The sequence below is a fragment of the Triticum urartu genome, chromosome 5 (assembly GCF_003073215.2).
Source record: "Triticum urartu cultivar G1812 chromosome 5, Tu2.1, whole genome shotgun sequence".
NCBI classification, from domain to species: domain Eukaryota; kingdom Viridiplantae; phylum Streptophyta; class Magnoliopsida; order Poales; family Poaceae; genus Triticum; species Triticum urartu.
The window spans coordinates 413,558,950-413,564,949 of record NC_053026.1 but is presented as its reverse complement, the minus strand read 5'-3'; positions in this window follow the sequence as shown (position 1 = coordinate 413,564,949).

The window sequence follows — 6,000 nt, the reverse complement described above, 5'->3', positions numbered from 1 at the left end:
AAGGTGCCTGCCGGGCTTTTGCCCGTGCAAAGGTGCAGTGTGCCAAGATGGACGCTGAGAAACTGGTGAAGGAGGGGCCGCCGCAGGGCAAGGAGCATCGCCACCCCGAAATGCATTATGAGGCTGTCCTGAAGGGTGCCCGTCTTGTGGTGGACGAGTGTGCAAAAGATGTAATTTTTGAATGAACTTGCTCGTGTGATCCTGTATTATGAAAACTTGTTCATATGTGCTATGCAACGCTTGTTTGAATTTAAAATATTACCTTCTGTGCGGCTGTTTATCAAATCTGGGAGATGGCCAGTCGTCGGCTTCTGCCCCCATGCCACGAGTGCTGGGGTGTTCGGGATAAACCTGAGCACTCTTTTTCCCATTGTTGGGTCCTTCGAGGGAGGTGCTCAGCACAACGAACAAGGCAACCAGACTATAATGCTTTATCACTCTCACTTAGCCATAGAATTCTACAATTTTAAATTTTGGTGAAGCCCCTAGTATTCGGAAGGCCGAATTCGGGGCGCTATACACGCCTTAAGCCGGACATAGCTGACTCCTCGCTCTAAGCGGCATAAGTCTTTAGGGACTCGAAACCTCTCGGACAGCGACCAGCTCTCGCCTTATCATGACAGTCAGTTTTAGCTTTCTCTAATGAGGTGCTTAGCCCAGTTGAACCGGGGCACAATCGCAGTAGTTCTCCCAGTGCTACCTTAGCCGATATAGTGAAACGTAAGGTACCAAAACATGGGGGCCGGGCAAACCCAACTACTGACCCAAGACATGATTCGGAGCTGATGCATATAATGCTATAAGTTCGGGGTGCCGCACTGTTGAAAGTGTTCGGACTTCTCACGCTGTATTATGGGGTATGCTTAAGCCCCTGGCGTATTGGTCGTACCAAAGTGTACGGGTGTTGAATGTCATGAATGAACATATATATAAAGATATATAAGAGGAATAGAGAATGCGATAATATTCTAGTGCTATGCATTGTTTCTTCAAAAAGGTGCGTAAAGCAGAATGATACAAGTTGTGCGATAAGCAAAAAGTAGGACTATTTGACATGTCCCCTCCAAGGGCAAGCTGAGGAATGGTATTTAAAGCAGGTATTTCACTCGTTGTCAGAGACCACCTAGGAGTTCCGTGGTGCGACGTAGCTTTCCGCCTCCTTGGTTGTTGCATCGTGTGTCTGGCAACCGTACTGCTGGACGGGGTTTCCAGAGATTAAAGTCCTGAAAGAGAGAAAAATAACAAAGCGGGAAGCCCCTCGTGCGGTTGAGCCGCACCTTGGGGCGTGCCGTAGTCGTGCCCCCCTCCCCACCTGTGCCCATGGTATTTTTAATACGTAATTATGTACGCGTGGCACGGATTTCACCATCTGGCTGGTGGGTGGGGGCCGCATTGCTATGCGAGCTCGGAACGTGCCAGGCGGTCTTGTTGTCGATTACTCCGGGCGTGCTTGAAGGTGTCCGGGTCTTGAACCGCCGAACTGGTGGATTGCCTTAAGAGGCTGCTTTGCGCTTCTACTGCGAGGGCCGCAGTGTGCTCCTCTGTACGGAGAGAGCGCTCTGTGTTTCCATTGACTGTGATGACCCCCCGAGGTCCTGGCATCTTGAGCTTGAGATATGCATAGTGCGGTACTGCATTGAATCTCGCAAATGCGGTTCGCCTGAGCAGTGCATGATAGCCGCTGCGGAACGGGACTATATCGAAGATTAACTCCTCGCTTCGAAAGTTATCCGGGGATCCGAAGACCACTTCCAGTGTGACTGAGCCTGTGCAATGGGCCTCTACACGTGGTATGACGCCTTTGAAGGTCGTTTTTGTGGGTTTGATCCTTGAGGGGTCTATACCCATTTTGCACACTGTGTCCTGATAAAGCAGGTTCAGGCTACTGCCGCCATCCATAAGGACTCGAGTGAGGTTAAATCCGTCAATGATTGGGTCTAGGACTAGTGCAGCGAATCCGCCATGATGGATACTAGTGGGGTGGTCCCTACGATCGAAGGTGATCGGACAAGAGGACCATGGGTTGAACTTTGGGGCGACTGGCTCCAACGCATATACGTCCCTTAGCGCACGCTTCCGCTCCCTCTTGGGGATGTGGGTTGTGTATATCATGTTCACCGTCCGCACTTCTGGGGGGAACCTCTTGTGTCCTCCGGTGTTCGGCTGACGGGGCTCCTCCTCGTCATCGCTATGTGACCGCTTATCTTTGTTTTCGGCATTTAGCTTGCCGGCCTGCTTGAACACCCAACAATCCCTGTTGGTGTGGTTGGCTGGCTTGTCGGGGGTGCCGTGTATTTGACACGAGCGGTCGAGTATACGGTCCAAACTGGACGGGCCCGGAGTGCTTCTTTTGAATGTCTTTTTCCGCTGACCGGGTTTAGAGCCTTTGAATCCTGCATTGACTGTTGTATCCTTGGTATTGTCGCTGTTAATGCGGCGCTTGTGTTTGATGCGATGTGACCTGCCATTGCCATCCTTGGTATCTGAAGTACCATGGTTCTTTGATATGTTATTGCTGCGAGCCAGTCAGCTGTCTTCTCCCGCGCAGAAGCGGGTCATGAGTGTCCCGAGGGCTGCCATAGATTTCGGCTTTTCCTGGCCAAGGTGCCGGGCAAGCCACTCGTCGTGGATGTTGTGCTTAAAAGCTGCTAGGGCCTCTGCATCCGGACAGTCGACGATTTGATTTTTCTTTGTTAGGAACCGTGTCCAGAATTGCCTGGCCAATTCCTCTGGCTGCTGAATTATGTGGCTCAAGTCATCGGCATCTGGTGGTCGCACATAAGTGCCCTCGAAGTTGTCAAGGAATGCGGCTTCCATATCTTCCCAACAGCCAATGGATTCTGCTGGCAGGCTGTTGAGCCAATGCCGAGCTGGTCCTTTGAGTTTAAGTGGGAGGTATTTGATGGCGTGTAGATCGTCACCGCGGGCCATGTGGATGTGCAGGAGGAAGTCCTCGATCCATACCGCAGGATCTATTGTGCCGTCGTATGATTCTATATTTACGAGTTTGAAACCCTCTGGGATTTGATGATCCATTACTTCGTCTGTGAAGCATAGGGGGTGTGCGGCGCCTCTGTACTGGGCTATATCGCGACGCAGCTCAAATGAGTCTTGCCCGCTGTGTTCGGCCCGGGCGGACTTACTTTTACTGTATCCGGTGTGACGGTTATCCTCTCGCATAGTGGCGAGCCCTCGCGATCCGTAGATCGATCTTGTGTGTTTTGCTTTGTCCTCCTATACGTCTCGCAGGTCTGGCGCATTTCCCCATCCCTTGACATTTTTATTTGAGTGGTGTCGGGGTGCGGGCTGAACTTTTGGTTGGAATGCCTCTTTGTCGCGGCCACGAGGTGGCCGATCAGCCGCATCATACGCTGGAGATGTAGGTTTTGGTGCTTCCTCCTCCAGTCGGGGTAGCAACCTGCGCTTTGGGTAACTCTTGGAGGGGCGTTTGAGTTTATATTCCTCGGCCGCAAGGACTTCAGTCCATCTGTCAGCTAGCAAATCTTGATCAGCTTGAAGCTGTTGTTGCTTTTTCTTAAGGCTATTTGCCATGGCTATAAGCCGGCGCTTGAAGCGCTCTTGTTCTACGTGATCCTCAGGCATCACGAATTCGTCATCGTCGAGGCGATGTTTGAGTGGTGTCGGGGTGCGGGCTGAACTTTTGGTTGGAATGCCTCTTTGTCGCGGCCACGAGGTGGCCGATCAGCCGCATCATACGCTGGAGATGTAGGTTTTGGTGCTTCCTCCTCCAGTCGGGGTAGCAACCTGCGCTTTGGGTAACTCTTGGAGGGGCGTTTGAGTTTATATTCCTCGGCCGCAAGGACTTCAGTCCATCTGTCAGCTAGCAAATCTTGATCAGCTTGAAGCTGCTGTTGCTTTTTCTTAAGGCTATTTGCCATGGCTATAAGCCGGCGCTTGAAGCGCTCTTGTTCGACGTGATCCTCAGGCATCACGAATTCGTCATCGTCGAGGCTTGCCTCGTCTTCGAAGGGAGGCATGTAATTATCATCCTCCGCCTCTCCAACTGCCGCTCTCTCGGGAGGGCTGGCTTCTCCATCCTCCTGCCCTAAATCTTGCTGGAGGGGATTGTTGTCGTCTTCGGCACTGTCCGGAGTGCTATTATCTCCTGTGCCGGTGTCACCACTTCCATTGTCCCGTCGCCATTGCCTTCTTTGGGTGTGTCCACCATATATATGTCATGTGACGAGGTGGCTGTCCAGTGCCCTGTGGGCAGTGGTTCTTGTTCGCCTCCTGCATCATCGTCCATGCCGTCGATGTCTTCAGAGTCGAAGTCGAGCATGTTGGTCAAATCGTCGACAGTGGCTACAAAGTGGGTGGTGGGTGGGCGGCGAATTTCTTCGTCATCCGCATACCAATCCTGCCGGACATAGTTCGGCTAGGACTCTCCTGACAAGGAGAGAGACCTTAATGAGTTGAGTATGTCGCCGAAGGGCGAGTGCTGAAAAATATCTGCGGAGGTAAACTCCATGATCAGCGCCCAGTCGAATTCGATAGGTACGGGCGCAGGCGGTTCGGAGTCTGTGGCCGGGGAAGAATCCGGTAGTTCGGCATCATGGCTCCCGTGAAAGGTAAGGTCAATATTCGGCTGGATCGCCGATGAGAGTGCGGCCTCCATGGCGGGGTCCATCCACCCGTCCATGGATGGCGCAACTAGCTCCAAATTGAGGGTCGGAGCGGTTGCCGGCGCGATCTCCTGAACACTGCCCGATGGCAGAGCTAAATCATGCTCATCGTGACCGTGTGGCGCACTAGGAAGGGGCTCGAATCCGTCGAAGATCAAGTCTCCGCGGATATCAGCCGTGTAGTTTAAGCTTCCAAACCTGACCTGGTGGCCAGGGGCGTAACTCTCGATCTGCTCCAGATGGCCAAGCGAGTTGGCCCGTAGTGCGAAGCCGCTGAACACAAAGATCTGTCCGGGGAGAAAAGTCTCACCCTGAACTGCATCGCTATCGATGATTGAAGGAGCCATCAAGCCTAATGATGATGACATAGAGGAACTCTCAATGAAAGCACCAATGTCGGTGTCAAAACCGGTGTATCTCGGGTAGGGGGTCCCGAACTGTGCGTCTAAGGCGGATGGTAACATGAGGCAGGGGACACGATGTTTTACCCAGGTTCGGGCCCTCTTGATGGAGGTAAAACACTACGTCCTGCTTGATTTATTCTTGATAATATGAGTAGTACAAGAGTTGATCTACCACGAAATCGGAGAGGCTAAACCCTAGAAGCTAGCCTATGGTATGATTGTATGGTGTCCTACGGACTAAACCCCTCCGGTTTATATAGACACCGGAAGGGGCTAGGGTTACACAAGGTCGGTTACAAAGGAGGAGATATACATATCTATATTGCCTAGCTTGCCTTCCACGCCAAGTAGAGTCCCATCCGGACACGGGACGAAGTCTTCAATCTTGTATCTTCATAGTCAACAGTCCAGCCAAAGGATATAGTCCGGCTGTCCGGAGACCCCCTAATCCAGGACTCCCTCAGTGATGCTAAAGCTTGGTACAATACTCTTGCTCCTGGTTGTGTGCGTAGTCCCTACGATATGGTTTATTACTTCTCTGAAAAATATTTCCCTGCTCATATGAAACAAGCTGCCTTATAGGAAATATTTAACTTTGTGCAAACTAAATAAGAGAGTCTCCCACAAGCTTGGGGGAGGCTTTGCCAGTTACTTAATGATTTGCCTGATCATCCTCTTAAGAAAAATGAAATACTTGATATATTCTATAATGGACTAACCGCTGCTTCTAGGGACTTCCCAGATAGTTGTGCTGGTTGTGTTTTCAGGGAACAAACTATTGCTCAAGATGAAGAATTATTGAATAACATATTGAAAAATTATGATGATTGGACTATTCCTGAACCACCGCCTAAACCCACTCCGATGAAGAGGGGTATATTATATATCAGTCCTGAAGATATGCAAGAGGCAAAGAAATCTATGAAGGAAAAAGGTATTAAAGCTGAGGATGT